This window comes from Aegilops tauschii, chromosome 1 (genome assembly GCF_002575655.3).
Source record: "Aegilops tauschii subsp. strangulata cultivar AL8/78 chromosome 1, Aet v6.0, whole genome shotgun sequence".
Classification (NCBI taxonomy): domain Eukaryota; kingdom Viridiplantae; phylum Streptophyta; class Magnoliopsida; order Poales; family Poaceae; genus Aegilops; species Aegilops tauschii.
Window position 1 is genome coordinate 27219122 of NC_053035.3, and position 25630 is coordinate 27244751.

A 25630-nucleotide genomic window follows, 5' to 3' on the forward strand; every position below is an offset into this window, starting at 1 on the left:
CTTGTTAGACATTAAAGTTGACGAAGAAAAAGTTGAAGTACTGGACTCACTACTTAAAAAAGATAGTGACTACAGCATCGTGAAGGGGATAGTCGACAGGTTATTTCAATCATTATTAACTATATCTCGGCCTATTTTAGTTCGTCATTTCCTGATATGAACTATTTTTAATAACCCCTTTATTATTTTTCTTTGCTGGCGGGCAGGGCTTGGGCAAAGTACATCAAGGTGACTCCAGGAAAATGGTGACAAAAGCTATGTTGGTATCGACCTAAGGTAAGTAATTAAGTAGTACTAGCTAGCTAGCTACCATCTCTTTAATTCTTGATTCAATACCATTAATTAATTAACATGCTTGATTAATAATTATCTGATTAAATTCTATTCTCTTAAAGGCCCTGAAGCAGGCGTCGGGGACTGAAGCGTGTGCATACTACGTTTGCGAGAACATTCGCATGATGACATCCGAAAGGAGCAGATCTGATAGACAGGACTGGGTACGTTTGCCAGAACACTATTCACAAATCTTACATGATTGTCGATATCTAGTCACACAACTAATACACATGCATATTGATCTCCTTCTTAACAGTTCAAAGAGGTGCGAGACCAGCTCCTAGCAGAGGAGCGCATACGAGCACTTCAAGAGGAAATAGCGGGATTTTTGCTCGACCAGGTCATAGATCCCAAAGGAGAATACTATTACCCGCTACCGCCCCATGAGCCACTTGTCATCGTGCTCCGAAGGCACCAAGGCAACATGTAGGAGAAATTGTATATATATACATGTGTATGTGTGAATAATTAATGGTGGTTGTGAGACATTCGATTATATATATATATGATCGGTTCTACGAGAAAATCTATTTATATATATGCAACGTGTACAATATGTAGTATCGTAAAATACCAGCAAACAAAAAATAATTAAATGAAAAACACAAAATTAATGAAAAATAAAAATTAAAACCAAAACCCCCCAAACATTTAGTACCGGTTGGTGCTACCAACTGGTACTAATGGTCTACCAGCACCCGGGCCTGGCTCTTATCTGTATAAGAGGTGGACTCTTTGAAAAGACAGTATAAGAAGGTCCCTACCCTCTAGCCTCAGATATGCGAATTGTGAGCGGCACCACGGATAAGCGCAGAGGAATAGGGGTAGACCATAAACCCTAAATCTCTTACATTGGCATCATGAGCTCAGGTTCGTTCGCCAACAACTGTGTTGTCGTGCCCTCGCCGGCGCGATCGCTGATCCGCTTGCTGTTCTGCGGACGTGGTCGTCGCTCATAACTTTAGATCCGATCCGCTGCGTACTCTATCGCCGGTCGACTCCGCTGCAAAACATGGTTGTGTTCCCCTGTGCATCCCCCACGCAGATTGATTTGTCGCCGGTCGTCTCCATTGGGCTGCTGTGTCTGTCCGACCAAGAACGGAATCACACGTTCATGTGTTGCGCATGTACAAGTCGTTGGAGTTTTGCGTTCGATCAGGGAGATGAGGAGTTCTAGTACCTCTACTTACTACCAATCGGATCTGGAAATTAAATTATTACTCTGGCATCATGTAATAATCACGACTCCCGTGGTCCTCGCGGCGCTACCGTCGGGACGTTAAGAAATTTTTGGCCTCGTCAAGATCCATACGAGTCGCCATCTGCTACTCGGAAGCTGAAAGGACAACAATACAGGATCAAACTCATCTCTATGCACCATCGCTACGTCGGCTGAACTTGGCAGCTTGCTGGCCAAGGAACATAAAATCTCCACTACTCGACTTGCCAGGCAGAGCGAGCATCTGCTCGGAAACTGCAGGTCGCACCCACGCTTGTTGCTGCTGCTATCTACGTCATCAAGTCTTCGTTCAAAGGGAAGGAATTTTTGTTGTCATTTATTGTGCCCAACATGTAATCAATTGCACGGCCAACCAGCCGGAAGAACCACATGCATCTGTGCATACATGCTATGAGAGAACGGGTGCTAATGTTTTTTCCCCTATGTAGTACCCTATTAATTGGTGTGTTTTATTAGATTATTGATTAATTCTCTGACTTGTTTGATTGCTAATCTACTGCATGCAAGTCACAACAAGGAAAATTCGTTTATTCCTTGGAAGAAGTATAGGAAGACTCCGGAATAAATGTGTGGATGAACTGCACGCAGCAAATGATTACATACTGAAAAGCACCATGGTTGAATTATTCTGCGAACAATTATGCATAATCGGGAAATGGATTTCAAACAACCGCTATTATTGAGCATCACTTGTTTATGGAGGAAGTTAGGAGTCACTCCAAGGAAATTTGCTCTTCACTTGTCGGAAGAGTGAAAATATTGCTCAATAAAAAAAATAGTGCATTATGGAATTTTGTACAATGGTCTCTTATTTGTTGATGGTCCAATGAATGTTGGCAACCCAAACTGTTTATTTGGGAAAGATAACTCCACATGGAGAAATACCTACAATGTGAATACATGCTTGGAATCTCAATATTTATGCCATCTACGACTTGGACACATATATTGGAATATGATTAAGTGATTCATTAATTCTGGAATTCTAAATTTTAGTGGGAGGAATATCGTTCTCGTGAAGCATATATAATGGTTATTTTTTTGTTTACACGCCTTTTTCTTAAGGTGGAAGGAGATAAAAAGTTCCACATCATTTTTTTAATATACTTATGGTATGTTTTGGACACTCCCACTAGAGGTCATTTTTTTTATCTCATTCATTGATGATTGCACTAGATATGGTTGTGTTTATACTATTTCAAAATACAAGTCGGAATGTTTTATTTTGCCTGTCATATTATGTACTGAAGTGGAAAATCAGTTGATTGGAAGATTCCAAAGTTTTAACAACCGATTGGTGTGGGAAATACACTTCAGGAATATATCAATTGACTTGTAAAGAGCATGGAGTTATTCACCATTGTAATAGACCATACACTCCACAATTAATTGGAGGAATTGAATATTTTGCTACAATTTTTTCTGGAAGGAGTGCATATATACCGTTGTTTGTCTATATCATCCATCTAGCACAGTCACTATGGTTTGTAGACTGGAAGGGAATATTTTTATATTGGCAGGAAATTCTCAATTACTATAAAGCATACACCAGGAATTTGGTAATGGTTATTCTAGAGGATCAAAATGGTGGAAAGGTAGGAACACATAAACAAGGTTGGAATTATTGACAAACATACTTGAATATAATCGCAACCCCAAAGGAAACTACAAGTGTAACTCCCAACACTAACATGCTTAGGATAAGTGGGAGGAATTAACTTGGAATGTCATCTCTGGATAATTGTTATGTGTTGATGGGGGAAGTCACTCTAAATTTTGGAGGAATCACTAAATTCTCTTAAGTTTGTAATGTCAACTATGGGTGGAAGAATTGCGGGAAGGAATAAATTCAAATGAGGAAGAGCATAGTTTGGGAACTTATTATCATACCAAACAACCGCAAGCCCGTTGTTTCTCTTCACATAAATGGAAATATACTTTGTGGAAACTCTCTCTCCTGGAATTTGGGAAAGAGGAGACATGGATTGCTAATTGAATATATTAATGTATGACCTTTTAACAAGCTTCGCATCAATGGAATAGCAGGTCATATGGTTTTCTAAATGAAGCAAGGCGGTCATCTACAAATGTAAGTTTTTGCATTATTATTGTATACCTTAACATTGTTTTGTTGTTTGCAATGATAAAATCACATTGATGGAAGTGAAAGCTTGGTCATCTTTTAACTTTCGTATGAAAGGAACATTTGAAACATCCTATGTTATACGAGTGGAAATACATAGAAAATACTTTGAAGTGTTTCTCTATGGAAAATTGCAAATCTATTAAAATACCTTTAATAAAGGGAATCATACTTAGTGAGGAATTATATTTGAACTCCCGAGGCAAAAATGGAATAATAAATGGTACTGGAATTGATATGTATCTTCATTATATGCTGCACTCAAGCAGTGGAAGGAAAGACGAGCAACTAAGGGGATCTCACACATCATATAAGATTGTGAAAAGTGCATCACAACCTGTCACTCGTTCTGAAATTTATATTGAAGGTAAACACACTGAGGAAATTATTACTCTGTCTACAAGATGAGAAATAAGTCCAGGTATGCATATTCAATTATTATTTTTAGTACTAATATGGTGTAGGTTCACTGACCGAAGTCAGGAATTTCTTTCAAAACATGGTTACTGATGGAACTTCATTTAGTGATTGGATTTGATATGTATGTGGTTTTAAAATTTTATTCAACATGCTTATCTTATACTTGACTCGATATGGAATTATTCATATTATCGATATACGTGACTGGAAATAATTGATGTGGAAATTCACTTGAGGAAACAAAATACTCAAGGTGCCTATAAAGGTGGAATTACACCCGAGGAAATAATACTCGAGACGCCGAGGACAGCTATGCTAGAATAATTAGGCGGAAACTTAAGGTCTTTCGTGTCACAGCAAGGAAACATATTGAAGGGAAGTATCACCATATATATATTTTTGTGGGTTTTCAACATTGTGTTAATATGATTGTTGATCCCTTGACTAAGCCTATTAGTCAGGTGGTATTTGGCAAGCATGTTAAGGCCATGGGTTTACGAATATTTGAATGGTCGTTTGGGACAAGTGGGAGATGTTGGAATTATGTGTCCTGCAACTATATTCAAATTATTAGGAATTACTAATATTCGGAATACCTCATTATGGAATTTTACATGTATTTATACATGGAATTGATTTACATGTTTAGCATGGAATTGTTACTTGCTGGAATGTACTTAAGTGATATATGCTTAAGGAAGCTAGTCGATTATCAGTGGAATACAATATACTATTTATATTGGAAAGACTACCCGGGTACACTGATGATTGGAAGGAGCTAGATTATATAGTTAGATTACAGCCCTAATGTTGATCTACGTAGTTAGAGGAATTTACACTCTATTATGGCGCGTTGCTCACAAGCGCGTGCTCCGGGGACATAACGGGTAGAATCCGTTAACAGACAAATATGATCGTGGTTGGTAATTTGATCTGGACTCTATCCCGGAAACTAGTGAAAAAGGCTAGGAATCTTATCTGTATAAGAGGTGGACTCTTTGGAAAGACAGTATAAGAAGGTCCCTACCCCCTAGCCTCAGATATGCGAATTGTGAGCGGCACCACGGATAAGCGCAGAGGAATAGGGCTCTTACAATAGTAGTCTATATATGGTCTCTGCAATTGAGGATGGGCATACAAGATATACAAATGAAGTTTATAATGAACAAGTATAGTAGTCCTAAAGACTGAGTAACAAACACTAAACTGAAGCAACTCGCTGCTCACCTGTTCTACTTGTATGCATACGGTCGTAACCATCTCCCCACCCTCCAGCCATTGAAGCAAAGGCCATTAGGCCAAGCATGCAGTGGAAAAGAAAATTTCATCTTATCAAACTCCATATAGTATCTTCGTAGCAATCATGACCAATAGAGTGAACCCATCCCAACCAAGATCTGAGACCTAATGGTGTATCGATATCATGAGAATGTATCCCGTGCACCGGTTGAACTAGTGCAACGGATGCACCGATAGATTCTGGTCCAGTGGATAGAGAATAGATGGAAGCGATTTATCACAATCAGGGCTATTGATACATTTTATGTCTTGGACCTTGCAGAATCATTGAAATGCGTAAGTGGTCCTCAACAAACATACTGTCTCTTCCCCATCTCCTGTTCCTCTCTCCGTGGGATTCGTTTTTCTGTACCACAAGTCGTCGAGCTGTGATCCATGGTGCTGCGAGATCTCTTCCGCACAACTCCAAACTCGATGGCGGCAACCACCTTCGGTGCGATCCCACTTCCCCCTTCCCTCCACCTCTATCACATCAGCTATTCCTCTACACGACGGTGCTGGTTAGGGCTTGGCACTGCCGATGGTACACGCTTTTGATTTGGCATCGCCGCCGGCGTCGCCGTTGCGGGCTACGATTTGACGGAAGTGCTTCGCTATTTGGATTGTGAGTAGCACTACTTTTTATGCTGTAGGAGAAGTGAAAAAAGGCTTATAATATTTGTAGTCTTAAAGATTACAGTGGAATCGACGATTTGTTTCCTACTCAGAGGAATCCTTACCTGTAGGAGTATATGGGAGCTTCAGGCCTGATTGTGTTCATGAATAGCCTTATTTACCCCAGATAATAACATGGGATTTCCTTTTCAAATCATTTTTTCAAGGGAAAAAAACCTATTGTTTGCAGGCAGTCCCTGGAATGGGTTTTGACATCACACGGCCTGATTAGTTGAAACCTCCCTCATTGATGATGAAGCAAAACAAAGCATGTTATTTTGTTAGAAATCGGGGTTAAGTTTTATCTTCTTTTTATGATAAACATGGCGTATTTGTGGTTTTCAGAGTTCTCTCATTCCTTATATACTCCTTAAACAGGGAAACCATGATAGGCCAAACAAACTTCCTTTGTTAAAATAAAAACTGCGAGTTTCAGAGTTCTCTCATTGAAAGATGTAGCAGATGTCGACCCTCATGATCTTGCCTCTATTTTCATTTCAACAAAATTGTGAGTTTCAGGTTTTCTGTTTAGAATTTCAGATGTTGTCCCGTTTCCTGCAAGCATGTGGCCTTGGTGTGAATGGTTCAATAATATCTTTGCCGGTTTCTTCAGTCTGGTAAAAATCCTTTGTTAAAATAAAAACTGGTTATCCTGAATTTCAGGCAAGGATTCTGACTAAGAAGAGCAGTCAACCAACAACCACTGGAGTAGAGCCCAAACTTCCATTCATTTGAATCAAGGTAAAATATTAGTACAAGTGCTCTGTGAAAAAATCATGAAGATTTTTTTTCCGAAAGTTCTCATGTTGTCTTGCATGTGGATTACACTTGGTTTACAACAATGAACCAATGATTATTTGGTCAGAAGTACATCGGCAAGGTACCTCGGGCACTGATGTATTAATTACTGAAGTGATCCTCCCAAGCTGACATGAATGAACTCATTTAATTTCATTGCCTCTTGTTGTAAGGTTGTGGACCCCCAAGACATCATCAGTGAGAAAATAGACTGAGCCATGAGAAATTATGTAAGTATTTCATTCACGACTAAGGTGCTTGTTGAAACAGACTGCCAAATCCTATCTTTGTGGAATGAAGAGGGAAGGCAGCTATCAGTTGGGTGTCAGTGCACCCGCAAGATGAAGATTACTCCTTTATCCATCTAGGATTCAAGTTGGGCGATATTATTCGATCAGAGAACATATCGTCTGAGGCATAATCTTTCCTGAGGTCGATCTTAAAAGAAGGATTTTCCAGAGATAAATCATGTAATATGGGGCTTTTGTAGTTTAGATGGGCAGTGCTTGTGCACTTTATGAAATGCTTATGATGTTCCCATATGTAAAGATTTGGTATTATGGAGCTCAAGAATTTGTGTCCTAACTGTAGAGATATTCATACATTTCCAGCATTACACATTATATTGTCAGTCCATTGAGTTTTGGGTCATGTGAGAAGTTTCATCACTTCAGTGATGCCATATCCTGTATTCTCAGGTAAAATAGGTGTGGAAGTAAGAAAATGTCATCTCTGCCATAACAAAGTTGCTTCTTTGATACTTAGTGATCTGTTGAGCTTTTCCAATAGTATGAAAACTAAATTATATGAAAATTTTGCTTTTTTTTCTTTGCCAAATTCAGCAATGAGCAATCACGCAACAACTACATAAGCTGATACAAGAACACATCTTTTCCTTTTTCTTAGGTGTTATGCACAGTTTAAAAGAAAAAAGGCCAGTCAGGCCAGTGTATAAAAGATGATGAGACATGCCTTCGTATACAATCTACAGCAGAGTAATACTGCTACTTGAAAAGCAATAAAGATTTTGATACAACTTAAATATTACATATCCTATTTCAGTCCATCATATACAAAGTCAGCCATAGATATTTCTCGAACTTCAGGCATGGGTCATGTCAAGATTTTCATCAATTCACTACTGCTGGACTGCCATCCAGCTACAAATATGTTTGAAAATGAGACATACTACATCAACCATATTTCTTGCTGGGTAATTATGATAGGATTCGGCAGAACTGGAGTAACCTACAACAAAGCAGCACACATCCAGATTTTTACGTCAGAGAAAAGCAACAATGTGATTGCGGAAAGACAAATTGAGGAACATTGTAAACGACAAATTGAAGTGGATAACAAGATCACAATACATTAGTAGTTCATGTCCAAGAACAACACATGAACAACTAGTAATTAACCTACTCTTGCCATGTATGCAGGCTCCCAGGTAATCATTTTATCACACGCACATCAAGTCCCTTCATGTACAAACCTTACTTATAAAATTATCAAGCGCACATGAAAACTGTATGCAAATCAGAACAGAAAGAGCACATGCCCTCATGTATTTTCTCCACTCTCGGCTATAATTTGTGGTAAGAATTTTCCATTAAAACTGGATGTCGCACATTGATTCCATGGTAAAGGCCCTGCATGTTATCTTTGAATATGAAGATTTTGTTGGTGAAAGTTGTGGTATGCACATTCTGTTCCGTCCCTTCCCCGTTATTTGGTCCTTGTGTCTCTACTCTGTACCCTACAATCATATCATTGATCTACTGAATCTTGCTTCTTCAGCCTTCTTAGTTCTTCGGGTTTCACACACGGTCATCATTACTAGTTTTTACTACATCTTCTGAAATTGTTTCATACGGACTGCAGTGAACTTGATTTCAGATAATAGATTTAGTGCTCATACTATTCAATCGAGATGCCATTGGTTTCAAACAAATTGGGGAAACTGAAGGGATTGGAAAAATAGACTGTATGTGCATAATAGAAGAACCAAATTTGGAGCTCCTACCGCGGATCCTTTAGCAGTAAAATGATGGTGGCTGGCTCCTAATTAGCCGCATCACCAATATCCTCGGAGCTACACCACCTCGTCGCTAGGTAGACGCAATCGTGGCGAGCCGCCGGTGGACCACATGATTTGGCTCCTGGGCTCGTGGTGCTTCAACGCCGCAAGCCGGGAGAGGGAGGGAGGGGAAGGACATGGAGAGAGAGATGCAGGTCGCCCGATTTCTCTTTACCCTATCTCGAGGCATTGGCACACCAGATGGAAGGGGGGATCGACGAACTCAGAACAGGAGGTCAGTTCGCTCTATTTAGCTATACTTGAAGGTCTGTTTTGCAAAGTGTACCAGTAGGTCCCTTTGCACCGCATCCTATCCCCCTGTTTTTAATCCAAGGGCTGATGTACGAACGGAGCACCTGGTGCACCAGTCCGTTTGGTGCACGGGATACGTTCTCTCAATATCATGGCCCCAGTAATAACACTATGAGATGGATACTCTAGGAAGGATTATAATTTCCGAAATTGAATGTTCAGAATCAATTAAGAAAATTTAGTAAGTATAATTCAGTATGGAAGAGTAAACGTTGCAGGGAACCCTAGTCTTAACGCTCGGTGTAATAAATAACCATAAGATTTTTTAAATCACATAACATGATCGGGTATTCACTCGAACCTACACCTTTAGCAGTTAGTTGTGTGATGCTAGATCTGACTTGTTGCCCTTATCAGTTGGATCCAACATGACTCAAACATGCCACGCATGACACATGTCTGTGTGATATGTTAGATCTGTTATGTTATGCATATCAATTAGATCTAAAGTGACTTGGACTTGCCATGCATGACAAATGCCTAGCGCGCACATTCGAAGGGGTTGACTTGCCACAACACAAAAATTGCACGAGGCCACATCACGTCCTATGTGGCAATAAGTCAATGCCATGTCAAACCTGATTTGTGGACCTACATCTACATGTCAGTTTTTGCGTCAAATGCTAGCAGACCCAGTTTGGGTAAAGATTGCCTCAATATAGAGTTGTTGTTATGTACGTGAAACAAAACAATAACAACTCTTGTGGCTTCTGCAGTTTATTGCAAATTGAAATGCAACGATATATTTTTATTGAACAGAGGAAATTAAAAATCAAATTGTTATTTCTTTGTCCTATGTGGCAAGTCAATGCCATGTCAAACCTGATTTGTGGACCTACATCTACATGTCAGTTTTTGTGTCAAATGCTAGCCGACTTAGTTTGGGTAAAGATTGCCTCAATATAGAGTTGTTGTTATGTACGTGAAAAAATAAAAATAACAACAACTCTTGTGGCTTCTGCAATTTATTGCAAATTGAAATGCAACGATATAACTTTATTGAACAGAGGAAATTAAAATAAAACTCGAGCCAGAAAGCAAACCATATTCATCAAAATCTCAAATCTTCTTATAGGTCTTTGCTAATCCTAAAAAAGGAAGCACAAACTCTTGTCTCAGATTCTTTACACCCTCAGCTTCTTTAACAAAGTCTGACGCATAGACTCGTATGTGCATGATCACGAAGAAAGCCATGATGCAGAATCATTTTTATCTAATGCTATACATCCTACAGAGAGTCCATGGGAGGTGCTGAGATTAGTAAGACTGAAGCTGAGTTGGGTTATTTTGCCAAAAGAAAGAGGAAGGTTGTGGAGGCAAACGAGAAAAGTCACGGTGGATAAGAAGAGTTGGCTTGTAATGCTAATATGTTCTTGTGAGTTGGTTGGGTAATAGGTGGTACACCATCTGGACGAAGTGCTAAAGTTCTTTAGGTATTATCTGATCATACACATCCTACACATTCGGCATGTATTTCTGATCTCTCTCAGTCCTATCAGCGAGACTCTAAACTCTAGTTATCTTCTTTCTAACTTCAATTTCTACTAGTTGCAGTCTCATGCATATATGGATACTGGAAGTGGTATGGGGAAGTAAGCAAAGCTACCTCTTATATCATGAGATTCTGAGTACTTCTGTTATCAAAATTTTGTAAGACATTAATTAAACTTTTTTGTAAGACATTAATTAAAAGCTAGATTTCTTTTCTATCTACTATTCAAGATGTATCAAAATTTCTCGGTTGTTAGTAGAATTAAGATTTTCTTTACCCTGAATGTACAGTGGCACGACCCTACTAGTCTTTTATTACCATACAAATGCTACCTTTTGGTTGATATAATTAACTTTACAGTAGCTAGGTTCATGTAGCATTACCTTTGGTGGTGATTGCAGGCAAGACATGCCGAAGTCTGTTTAAGTAAGTCATGGTATTCACAATCAATGTCATGTTATCTATGTACGCACAAGCAATAGGTTAGATCAAATGCGTGAATTCTTTCTATTATAATATCCTAATCCCCGCTTCCACTATTCGACAGAATGATAAAACAACACATACAACCCATTTGGTTCGCGCTCACATAACGTGTTGGGTTCTGGTGTTGGGAAGCTCCGCAACCCATTTTCCCCTACCGAATACGTGATTCGTTTGGTCCGAGCGTCTGACTTCCGGTTTTCTAATAAGCTTCGACCAGACGTTTTCAGTTTTGTAAACCCATATTATCAGAAGACGACGTTATGGAATACGTGATTGTCTTACCAAATGCCAGATGTCATTTCAGAAAGCGAAGGAATCAGAAGACTTGACGATTCCCCAGACCAAATGTGTCAATAGTCTTTACACAAGGTTCTGGGTATGGAAAGTAAAAGTAGTTGAACGTTTTGATCCCATACTTATGCAAGCATGTATGGTGCCGCCTAGGACCTGTTTGGTTGCGTGCATACTAGTCATACAGGCCTTGGGGATGCGACTTTGGATTGTTTGGGTGGCTGTCCTGTATCAAAATTTTGGCCCACACGGAATTTAAAGCACCTCCCAACCAGGCCCACTATGAACGCCGAATCAGCTGTTTCCTCTCAGCCAGACTCTCAACATGCAAGGGAGGGGAACGCGGCACTGAGCTCATGCATGCAGCAATATGGCGCGAGCTCGCGTGCGTCTCCCAGGAAAATGGCGAGAGGAATTGGCTCACCTCCCTCCGAAACAGTCGACCTATTTATCGTCCTTCCGCTCACCGCCAGAACGCCCATCACCATTTCCTCCCCTTCGAGCTCCTCGTCCCGGGCAGATTCTTCACAAATGAGCAGGTAAGCGGCACATCTTCTCCGGTCGGTGGCGGCAATCCTTCTTCCTCCTCTTCCCCGAGTTTTTCCGCGCCTCCTCCTTGCTCCATTGATGGTTGTAAGTTCAATCACTCTCTACTCGTTCTACCTTCAATTTTGTGAGCATGTGGTAGGAGTAGATTTGTGGGTAGTATGGCAGGCCTTATATCTGTGGGCATGTGATGATGTGGTAAATTAGATGCTATTGGTTCTGTTTTGCTAGCATGCTAGGTTTTGCTTCTTGGCATGGGAATGAGGAATGAACACGTGGAATTCTAGTTATGCCCTCCACTCGTATTTCGGGAACCTGCCCATGGTTTTGATAAACAGTGACCTATCGAAAAGGCCCCCGACTACAAAATATATAGTACTGCAAATTTGTTGTACTATTGCCTCATCTGAGCCATCCAAACACAGAAAAATGTCCAAAGCTCTACGTGATATATACTACTGAAAATTTGCTGTAGTACTGCCTCATCCGAGCCATCCAAACACTGACAATTTGTTGTAGTATTGACTTGATGTACCGTAAAAACATGTTAGAAAGGAGAGAGAGGATTGGTAGAATAGTTGATTGTATTGCTTGAGTCTCATGGGCATATATATAGGAGTACAATGACCAACTTGGAGTACAAGACAAGGCAGGAACAAATCCTAATCTATCTCGTCTTTCCTAATAATCAATATTCCCAACAGGGTGGAAGTTACTCTTTCTAATGCGTAACTTCAGTAAATTTTTGCCACTATTTTCCATCATCTCTTCAATGGACTATGAGAAGTCGCTATCTTCTTAACCCCCAAGGTCCTATTGAATGTTGTCACACTCTCAAGGAAGTACTGTTGAAGTGTGCCCATCTTGGGCGAGAGGCTGGTTAACTTGGCCAAATTCTTTGTTCTCAATGCTAAAGTACTGCAGTTGTTGAGATTTGTTGTCCATTTATGCACATATAATGTGGACTTGAGGCAACAACACATACGGCTACAGTTTGACAGTAGGGCTTCTCCAAATGCTAGATTTGGGTCATAGTTGATTATCATTGTGACAGGTTTGCTTGTAGAAACAATCTTCACATTTTGTCTGTGATTGATCCCTTTGGTCAGTCCTGTGGCTATTGTGGACAAGGTTACTGATGCCATCCTACGTCGTGGTCTTGTATGGCTTGTTGTCTACCTGAAACTGAGAACTTGGCAATGTATCAGTTAGGTGTAATATTGTAAGAGGTGTCATTTACCATCTATTGTGCTCATCGTGTTATTGATGCCCTCCTAAGAGTTGGTTTTGTATGTCTTGTTGTCTGCCCGAAACAGCAAACTTGGCAATCTATCCCTTACCTGTAAGTTTCAAGGTTTTGGTTACTAGCTGTTGTGGCTTCTTTTGTAGTTATGTAAACAGCTGGAGTAACATTGACACTAGCTATAGGAGTTATATATCAGTTATGAATGGTGCTTGATATTTATGTATGCTTACTTCACCATCCATTACCTCAAAACTATCCAGTACCACAGCTTGAAAATGATTGAGTTGAGTCCAACATTGTACTTGCCAAAGCGCAATTTGATTTATTTAAATTTGTGTGATTTCAGAAATTGTTTGGCTCAGCTTTTCTGTACTACATTGATGTCAAATTTGAATAGAAAACCCAAGATGCCCAGAGCTAGTCACCAATCCTCTTGGTATATCATACACCCATGTTCATGTAACAGCAAGCTGTCTTGTCTGCTCGTAACAGAACCAGAAGATTTTCCAAGCCTGAATTGTCTTGTACTCAAGAATTGTATCCTTCACATGAAGATATGTGCCGGTTTGATCTGCAACACTCCAAGTTGTATCGTCCAGATGAACAAGAAGAACCCATCTAGTTTCTGACCCCTCTCCTTCCCACGAACAACGATCCACACACTTCACTTCTCTCTCTGTTGTCCTCAGGTGCCTCTACGAGAGTCACTGGTAACTACTACTCCCTCCATCCCATAATGTAAGACGTTTTTTGACTCTAGTGTAGTGTGAAAAACGTCTTACATTATGGGACGGAGGGAGTAACTAGCTGGGTGCTTTGAGCGTTGGGGGTGCGGCGGAAAACACTTATTTCTATTTACTAGCCAGAAGACATTAATAGGGGTTCCACAGGGAGAGTTACTTCCCTGAATGCATTTTGTTCTTGTATACGATATCAGTAAAAAAAACATGTCACACCTAAGTTTATGGACAAATATTAATTTTGCACGTACGTATTTTTGTGGGGAATTTCGCACCTACCTTCTTTATACTACTTTTTACTACATGCAAACAATAAAAGAAGAACGACGTTTTAGGCGCAAACAGCAGTGGTTTATTAAAGCATCCTTACTGCAGGTTTAATTATTTCATTTATATCGGAGGCTTTACTGAATTTATGATCATACCAAGCCAATACAACCGTGCAGTAGTTCAGTTCTCCGAGCTCTACAATTAAGGATTTTTTTTTGCATGGCTCTACAATTAAGGATGCACACAACCAATATACAAAATGAGTTTATAATGTACAGGCAAGCTTGTGTACCTGTACAGTAGTCCCAAAGACTGAGAAAAAACAAAGAAAAAAAATAAGGGGACGAACACTAAAGTGAAGAAATTCGCTGGTGATTCTACATATGTGCATATACTGTCTTAGCCGTCTCCCTTCCCTCCAGCAGCTGAAGCAAAGGCCAGGCATGTAAGGGGAAAGAAATTTATTTCTTATCAAACACCATACAATATCTTTGCAGCCATCATGACCAATGAAGGTTTCATATATAAATGCTTCAAGTCCTATTTTCTTCACATTACATATATAAAATTATAAATGTTCGAGCCCTTGCAAATTTTCATCAAAAAATGAGTTTCACACCCTATGTAAAAGAAGTCTAGCTCATACAAAAGTTGTTTCCTCAGAAAAAATTGTATATTCCCTATGGCACCAGAAGTTCCATTGAAAACTTGTGACGAGCACATATAAAACTCAAATTGTTACGTGTTTTTAAGTTTATTACTGTTTGCCCATTGACGGCATGCACCCAGGAGCCAGTTCACCTTTCCCAGTGGCAATTGTCTAAAACAACACGAAGGGCTTGAGTTACACGGAAGTTAATACTTGGGTCGACCACTAGATCGCCAAATCCATGTTCGGACATACTCTTCCCGAATGCTGTGGAGTAGCCATGTCAAAGTATTAGACGTCATTGACACTTTACCTTATTGGGTATTCCTACGTGCATTGTCCATTACCGCAAAACTATCCATGAACGCGACCTTGCAATAATTTGAGTTGACAGTTCTTAGTTGTTTTGCCAAAATACTTTTTTAATTTATTTTTGTGATTTCAGAAAGAGTTTGGCTTAGATATTTCATACATTGATGTGAGATCTGAACAATTGGAAACCCATAATGTCCAGAGCTAGTACCTAGCTTACTTCAAGTACCAGACACATATGTTCATGTGACATTGTCCTTGCAGAAGGTTCTCGTGCGTGTAGCCTACACCTTTTGAGCAATTGATGCTTTGGGTGCAACAAACGGTATTTGATGCCATGCCTCACCAACAGAACATGACGGGGCGCGAGGCAATTTTCTGCATCGCGTATTTTTCATGGGAATCTACAGAAGTTAACAGATATGCAGCTAATTGTAGCAAAAAAAATTCAAGCCTGATCTGGCTTGGCAAATTCTGTGGCGGAACACTCTGCAAAAAGGACACCCATCCTTCGTCCAGATGGACGCAATGAGCCAATATAGTTTCTGATCCCTCTCATTCCCATCAAACAGAAGAGGTTCCACACTTCTCTCCTTTTTTCATGTGCATCAATGGGAGCCACCGGTAGGTAACTGCGTGCTTTGGGCCTTCAGATACAACAGAAAGCAATATATTTCGACCAGCTAGCTAGAAGATATTAATAGGAGTTTTCTTTTCCATATGCGGGAAGGCATTAATTAATAGGAGTTAATTCCCTGAATGTGTTTTGTTGTTGCCTATGAGCCCTAAACAAAAATGTCGTGCCTAAGTTTATGGACATGCATTAATTTTTCATAGGAAATTGTGCACGTACCTAGCTTAACATTATTTTATATGCAAATAATAATGGAGAAAAGAGATTAGCAGCATTTTGATTTGAGCATCATGGCTGTATCAAGCAAATACAGCCGCACAATAGTCTCTGGTCTTTGCAATTGAGGATGTACACAACAGATATACAAATGAAGTTTATATGAACTAGTATTGTAGTCCCCAAGACTGGGGAAAAAGACAAACATTAAATTTTTGCAACTCATTGGTTTCATTAGCATCGTTTCATTAGGGCTCTTGCGCCTCACGATGACCTGTAACACGGATTTGGCGTACAACGACATAGGTGTCTTGGTCTAGGCTAGTTTTAGGGAATCTCTGTCTTTGTCAGGGCGCGGTGAGGTGGCAGCATTGCCCAAGTGTAGGAATAATGCCCCACGCCCCCCGGTCCTATCCAAGATATGATTCTTTCCGAGCACCAGGGTCTCGGCCGCTGCCTCAAACTCAAGTGCCAACTTTGACGGCTGGTTCAGGTCCCCCACCCTCAGTAAAGGATGAGCCCCAGCCCCTAAAGCGGAGCCGAAGGACATGTGGTGTGGGAAGCTATCCTTGGCAGCAGGCTCATGGGGGAAGATAGGGACGGGGCTGCCTGTCCTGCCACTATTCTAGTCGGCCATCTTCAGTGTCGCGTACATGAAGGGGGACAGGCCAGTGGGAGTCGGAGCAGCGGAGTGGATGGTGAATAGGGGAACCTCTAGGTAGCCAAAAACCTATGGATGAAGGGGTAGGCGGCGAGCAACCTCAGATTGTGTGATGGATGTCGGCGGGGTTGACAACGGCCAAGGAAAAGCCGTAGACAATATCCGCCGTGCCGGCCGGAGCTAGGCTGACGGCGGCCACAAATCCTAGATTGGCGTCCGGAAGGAGAAGGAGAAGAGAGATGGGATGACAGGACTCAGGAGGGTGGACACGGTCTTTGGGGTCACCGAGCGCCAACCTAGCCAATAACTGACTGAAAAACCAGATGACAGGTGGACCCCCAACCACGATTAACCAGAACGCTCCAATTCGTGGGAGCTTAGTTACTGTACTGATTGTTGTGCTGCTAGTCCTAGTGACTGACGTGTGGTGGTTAATGCAGCGTCTGTTCTCAGGGTTTGATTAGGTGTGTGTGTCAATATACATCCACCCAGTACCAGTAGGATTAGATTAGTGAAATGGCTTCTTGGTATAGCATTTGTACATAGGATGGCCAAGAAATGTACACAGAAAGGAAGACCAAACTGTTCCCTTCCATTTACATTATTTAGGCCATGAGTGCAAAATACATTTTTGTTTCAGATGTGTGTAAAGTACTACAGATCAGACTTGACTGACAAAGTCATTCTAAACTTGTCACTGAGCAACGATACGCTTGCAGTAATGCCTCTTAGAAACTACTAAAACATAAGCCCATGAATTGATCACAGTAGCAGCAACAACAATATACCAGCAGGACCACAATGTCCATTTATCATCTTCTACATATCAACCAGCAGGCCGTCGAAAGCCTCGATTTCAAAAATCAAAAGAAGAGAAGGAACTGCCAGATGAAATCCACCCATCCATGGAATTTCCTTCACAAATGAATGCATCAGAGCTCTTTTACAGTACCCTCGTACTCCAACACCATACACCGGAGTACCAAGCATATCTGGCCGTCCATGGTCAAGGGCTGTTTAGTCATTTCCTCAAGGGTAAATTTTTTTCAACCTCTGGTGGCTACCGTCCCGATCATTCAGCTACCAGAAGAAAAAAAATCTCGGAAGAGTGGCGGTGCCGCCTTTAGCCGAATACACTTCTCCGCCGCACGCTGCTCTGCCCTCCAGCACCGATTGCTCAACTCGGCAGCTCGTATGGCATATCGTGTTGCCCCGGGCGTGCCGATTGATTTTGTCTTCGTGCCGCTTGCTTGAGATTGATTTCTCACGCGCTGACGTCTGGATCAGGAAAAGAGGTAAATACAACCGTGGTACTTCAACTTGCCATGGATGTTCAGTTTAGTGCCTGAACTTGAAAAATACGCCAAACTGGTTCTAAAACTTGGCACGGGCGCGCATATACGGTGCTAATCACACTCCTAGACGTAAAGTGCATCGACGTGGCACCGTATATGCTGATGTGGCATAGACATGGCGTGGGGCCCACTTATAACTATGAAATATAATAACTTGAATACTATATGTCTCTGTGACTAATGGGCCCGCCTGTCAGTACCTTAGCAAAAATAAAATGGAAAATGCGTTGCCATGGATGTTCAGTTTAGTGCCTGAACTTGAAAAATACGCCAAACTGGTTCTAAAACTTGGCACGGGCGCGCATATACGGTGCTAATCACACTCCTAGACGTAAAGTGCATCGACGTGGCACCGTATATGCTGATGTGGCATAGACATGGCGTGGGGCCCACTTATAACTATGAAATATAATAACTTGAATACTATATGTCTCTGTGACTAATGGGCCCGCCTGTCAGTACCTTAGCAAAAATAAAATGGAAAATGCGCTTGACAGGGATCGAACCAGCACCAAGGTTGCTGCTCACGCTAGCCACCACACCGAACAAGTTTTAATGTTACAATAGGCACCTCAATCGAAATATATTGAGACGGAAACTCCTGTGTCCTGAAATGGTCTGCAGCCAGTGGCCCATATTGCACACGTTTTTTTTTTAAATGTAAAAAAACGTAAATAATAATCATAATAATAAAATTAAGATTCAAATATTCATGTGTTATGAGAAATTACCACATGCCACAAAAAATCTGTGTGCACGCAAAGTAAATATATAGAGGTGTAACCACTTGGCATGAGTGGTAATCTATATAAAAAAAATATAGATGTGTACCATATACAATAAACTAAACAATATTCCTGTAATATTTAGAAATATGAACTTATTATTTAGAAAATACTCCCTTCATCCCGTAGTGTATGACATTTTTTGAAACTAGTGTAGTGTCAAAAAATGTCTTACATTATGGGACAGGGGAGTACTATTTTTAGAAAATAATTATTAATATTATTATTGACATACTTTTTACATTGAAAAAATAGCATGCGGTAAATGGGCCACAGGCTGCAACCCATTTATGTATACAGGAGTTTTCGGTTCAAATACATTAAGCGTGCGAAATTTTCCCCAAGTGTCAGGTCACAGGTTTGATGCCTGTCCAGTACATTTTTATGTTAATTTTCTTACTAATTACTTACAGGCGGGCCCACTAGTCATAGGGTCATATAGTACTCAAGTAATTCTGTTTTGTACCTACAAGTGGGCCGCACGCCATGTCAGTGCCACATCGACGCAATTTTATGTCTGCGAGCAGGATTAGCACCATATTTGCACGTTCGTGTCAAATTTTAGAATCAGTTCGGCGTATTTTTCAAGTTCAGACACTAAAGTGAACATCGATAATAAGTTCAGGCACCACCAGTGTATTTACCTCAGAACTTGAGTTTAAAATGCGGTAGAAACTCGACTTTCTTCAGGATTGCATATAGGTTTGCGGAAATAATCTATGACAGATCATGGATCTAGTACCAGAGTTTGGAAGATGTTGATTAGAGTAAAGAAATCATGTCCATAGTTCGTTCTTCCTTTTTTGTACAATTACCAAAAGGAGATTTGCACTTCTTATGAGTACTATTTTCCTTCGGGATCAAGTAATCTCTTTCTGCATTTAAGAAGTAGGAATACAAACAAATGGCATTTTTGTCTCTAATCTCCTCTTTTCAATGAAGATATGTTGTTGCATCGCAATTTGGAGTAAATTTCACGACAACTTAATTCTAGGAGTAACTATAACTTTTCATTTCACCTAAGAAAACAAGTATATTTATATAACCTTTACACAAATTGAATGTTGTTAGCTATTTGACACAAAAAAACCTGACAAGTAGGCCCAAAAATCAGGTCAAACGTGGTGTTGTGATTGGGTCAGTCTCACACAATATTTAACTTCCTATATTTGGAATGTATAGATTTCTCCTACTCCCTCCATTTCTATATACTAGGCCACAAACTCAAATTACAGGTATCAAGGTAAAAATCAATGCTTGCTTTGCAAGCTGTCTTGTCTTCTCGTTTGTCGGGTTAATTAATAGGGTGCAGGCAAATTAATGGAAATGGAACGGGCGTGAGGAAGGGAGTTGCTGAGCATGTTCATTATCATCCACTCCATGCATGCGAGTGCCAAGTAGTTAAACCATGGGTTGCTAGTATAAGGCAACGCCATCAACTTTTGCCTCGATTACTGTTGGTGGTCTTCTATAGTTCCAAAGTGTATTTTTCATAGTAGGCATGTATTAGCAAATGAAGGAGTACTATTTTCTTGAAGAAATGTGAGGAGTGACTTTGATTGATCTAGAATGATATGACCTCTAAATAAAGCTTGGACTGGGAATCCAGCCAAAGTGAGTTTGTGTGTATGTGCGTCTAGTTTGTAATTGGAGCCTCGACAACAAAAATGCACGAAGCAACTAGCCATAAAGAACTCAAACTTCGCCAAATTTACAACGACATGGAAATTTTATTATGAGATAATGTAAATTCAATTTGATTTTGAGCCTTGATTGTTTACTCAATAACAAAATTATAACGACTTATTGTATTGTCCTGCTTTTGTATGTGGAACTTGATACCTGAACCGTGAAAATAAGCATATATCTTGCCTTCTGGAATTCAGGCAAGCACCCAACCACTAACTAAAAAAATCACAAAATAAAATCTAGTTTCATGCATATATATCGACTACTCTCACAACCATCCAGTGTCTTGGAACATATCATCTCTAGCATGATCTCATATCGGCATAGTGTGCTACAGATGTAAAACATCGCCTGCCCTTGTGGGGTCTCTCCAATTCTAATCACCACAATAATGGTGCATCCTTCACTTTTATATGTGCCTCCGAGCTTCACTGTCAAACCATAGAAAACTGCACACTTACCTTTCGATGACAATTATCAAGTAAGCTTAGTATGAGGCAATAAATCCAGTTAGCCACACAAGTACCTCAATTTCTTCTAGAATTTTTTTAGGACTCGTACGGAAGAGCAAAATGTATTCGGGGAACGAAGTCCTAATTAATGTTTCCTAGCTACCACGGTGCACGCATATCAAAATATATGGCTTTCTATGTCATTCCAGAGCATGCAAATTACTAGAAGTGACTCTTGTAGAAGTACATGAGAAATAGAGCGACGATAAATGGGGAACATTTCTTGGAACGAGAGGGATCCGAAAATAGGCACGTTATTGGTGTGCATATGCACGATGTAAGATGCAGCTGCGAAGCGGGTTTTTGCCCTTAATATCATGCAAAGGCAAAGAGGATCACAGTAGCGTACTGTAGCCTCCTCTGTTATGCCAATTATATTTTATTTCCTCCTCCATGTTCTCCAAAAAAATCTAGCCTCCTTTGAGATTATGCAACTTAGTAGTTACTACCTCCGTTTAGGTGAATAAGTCATTTGCGTAGTTCTAGGTCATCGATTTAAGGAATTAAATATGTGTTATATGTCATGAAAATTATATCACTAGATTTCTACACGGATGTAGTTTTTAAATATATATTTTTTGTCACATATAATACATATTTAGATAATTAAATCGTCAATCTAGAACTACGCGAATGACTTATTCACCGAGACGGAGGTAGTACTAGAAGTTTTTTAGGGGATTAGTGTAGTTAGTAGTTAGTACTAACTAGTTCAATGCTGAAGGCGGAAAAAGGTTCCCCACAAAATGTTGCATGCATGTAACATGAAGATAAGCCAAAGATCCAGATGTTTTGAAATATAATTCCTTTGGATAGTTGCAATCGACACCAATTGATGCATATATACAACATATACATATATGAAAGGTAGGGACATGGAATAAAATACTAACTGAACATTTTTATATTTAGCAGAAGAAACTTATTATATGGTTTTCTTTGGTACATCCCCACTGCTGGAATTTTGTCTATTTTGGGCCTAGCTCAATAGCAGTTTCAGAAATTCCTAATAAATCCTAGAGGCCCACGCAGCCCATTCGTGCAAGGCAAGAGGTGGAACTCAAGTTTAGTCCCACATTGCTAGTTTAGAGGGAGTTGGACCTCTTTATAAGGGAGGCTCTTTCTCCACATGTATGAGGATGAGAACAAGAGGGACATCCACGCGCGCTCCTCCTCCGCCGCCCCGCCGCGCCGTGCCGCGGGAATGAGCCGATGTCTGACACGTTTTTGCTGTAGTGGAGATTGAATACGAACGGCGCACCTCTTCACCTGCTGCCTGTTCGTTTCGTCTCCCTCGTTTCCGGCTTGCGGCGTGCACCGTAGGTCGGGACAGTAGGCCTCCGAAACCGCACCTCAAGGGTGATAAGGTTTTTGGGGAGCGCTTCACGCGACTACTGACTTCTTCGTCACGGACGCCCCGGACTCCGACTACTACTTCCCCGACGTTGACAACCTCCTCGACGACATGGCTGGCAAGGACACCGACCCCAAGGCCAGCGCTTCTGCTGCAGCTGTCCCGTATGCGTTCTTCCTCTTTCTATTAGAGGCCCTGCTACAGTTCCTTGTTCTAGTGTTTGCCCTAGATATGTTAGACTCTGTTTCATATATGCAACTTGCTATATTGTCTGCTTTAGATGTGTTTAGTTACAGTTCATATATGAAGATGCTGTTTACCTTCTCTTTGTCAAATCGCATGACTTGTTTTATCACTGCTATACTAGTCGTGCTTTATCTAGTATTTCTGTTAATAAAATTATACGGTAAATTGCTCATATTTCCAACAATCCAAAAACCTTATTGTAGGAAATTTACACCAAGTGGTTTTGCTACTTCCATGATACCTCCTATGTTTGAGGGTATCCACTATAAGAGGTGGCGCGTGAGAGCAGTCTTATGGTTTCAAACCATGAGTTGCTATGACGCCACTCTTGGCAAACCTGAAGGGGTGCATGATGCCCAACAGGAACAAGCTTTTCACAAAATGGGTACTTTGTTTAAGGCTGCTCTCTTGAGTGTTCTTGGTGAGAACATAGTTGATGCGTATGCGTCAATTGACAATGGAAAAGATATGTGGGACGCACTCGAGGCCAAGTTTGGGGTCTCGGATGCTGACACTGAGTTGTACATCATGGAGCAATTCTATGATTATAGGATGACTGAAGAGCGCTCCGTGGTTGAGCAAGCTCATGAGATACAGTCATTTGCTAGAGAACTTGAGCACTTCAATTGTATGCTACCGGACAAGTTTCTTGCCGGAGGTATCATCACTAAGCTTCCTCCTTCATGGAGGAACTTTGCTACCTTACTGGAGCATAAGAGACAGGAGTTTTCCGTTCCGGTTCTCATTGGTACTCTTGATGTGGAAGAAAAGGCGAGAGCAAAGGACACACGTGCTCGAGCTATTGAGGGAGGATCTAGTGCCAATCTGGTACATAAGCAGAACTTCCAGCCCCACAAGTTCAAGAACAAGGGCAAGTTTGATGGGAAGAACAAGGCTGTGCAGCACAAGAACTTCAAGAAGAAGAATGACAAGAAGAAAGGTGTTTGTCATGTGTGTGGGGATCCTGATCATTGGGCTCCCAGTTGCCCTAATCGCTATGACAAGCGTCATCCTGGAAAAGGCGGCAAAACCGCTAATGTTGTCATTGGAGACACTGATATGAAGGATGCTGGGTATGGTATATTTCCCACTATTCTTTCAGTATGTCATTCTCCTGATTGGTTAATTGACACGGGTGCTAATGTGCATGTATGCGGTGATATTTCCATGTTTTCATCTTATCAGACCGCGGGGACTTCAACTGTGCTGATGGGCAACGGTTCAAGTGCTTCTGTTCGTGGTGTTGGAACGGTCGATCTGAAGTTTACTTCGGGAAAGATTGTGCGGCTGAAGAACGTGCATTATGTCCCCTCCGTCAATAAAAATCTTGTTAGCGGATCTCTTCTGTGTAGAGATGGCTATAAGCTTGTCTTTGAGTCGAATAAATTTGTAATATCCAAGTATGGAACCTTTGTTGGTAAAAGCTATGAGTCAGGAAGCCTGTTTTGTTTATCCTTGTCAGACGTTTGCAATAAAGTTGTTAATCATGTTTGCAACAACAGTGAATCAAATGTGTGGCATTCATGTCTTTGTCATGTTAACTTTGGTTGCATGTGGCGACTAGCGAAGTTGAACTTGATTCCTAGTTTCACCACTGTCAAGGGATCTAAGTGTCAAGTTTGTGTGCAAGCTAAGCAACCTCGTAAGTCTCACACGACTACGGAAACGAGAAATCTTGCACCACTAGAGCTCATACATTCAGATCTATGTGAAATGAATGATGTTTTGACAAAAGGTGGAAAGAAATATTTCATGACGTTAATTGACGACTCCAATAGATACTGCTGTGTGTATCTTCTGAAATCTAAGGATGAGGCTTTGAACTTTTTCAAGATCTATAAAGCTGAAGTGGAAAACCAACTTGGTCGAAAAATCAAGAGGCTTAGGTCCGACCGTGGTGGAGAGTATTTTTCCAATGAATTTGATGCTTTTTGTGCGGAACATGGTATAATCCATGAGAGGACGCCTCCCTATTCACCTCAGTCAAATGGGGTAGCCGAAAGAAAGAACCGTACTCTAACTGATTTGGTTAACACCATGTTAGACACATTGGGTCTCTCCAAGGCATGGTGGGGGGAGGTGATATTGAATGCATGTCATGTCCTAAACCAAGTTCCCACAAAGAATAAAGAAATAACTCCATTCGAGGAATGGGAGAAGAAAAGAATAAAGCTCTCTTATCTACGAACCTGGGGTTGTTTGGCGAAAGTCAATGTGCCAATTCCAAAGAAGGGCGAGCTTGGACCAAATACTGTGGATTGTGTTTTCCTGGGATATGCTTTTCATTGCATTGGTTATAGATTCTTGGTTGTAAAATCTGAGGTACCTGACATGCATGTCGGTACGATCATGGAGTCGAATGATGTGACTTTCTTTGAAGATATATTTCCCATGAAGGATATGGTTACCTCATCTAATCAGGAGATGCCTAATTCATCGAATCAGGAACCAGTTACAATTACCGAACCTGCCATTTCGATGGACACTTTGAAAGTCCTGTGGAGGAGAATAATGAAGTTCCTACTAGGAGCAAGAGACAGAGGACTGCAAAGTCCTTTGGTGATGATTTTCTTATGTATCTCATAGATGACACTCCCAGTTCTATTTCAGAGGCCTATGCATCTAAAGATGTTGACTACTGGAAGGAAGCGGTCCGTAGCGAGATGGATTCTATCTTGGCGAATGAAACTTGGGAGATAGCAAATTCATAGGTGCTATTTAAAAGTACAAGGCTCGGCTCATGGCTAAGGGTTATACCCAAAAGGAAGGTGAAGACTTCTTTGATACTTACTCACCTGTGGCTCGACTGACCACTATTCGAGTTCTACTTTCACTAGCTGCCTCACATGGTCTTCTCGTTCATCAAA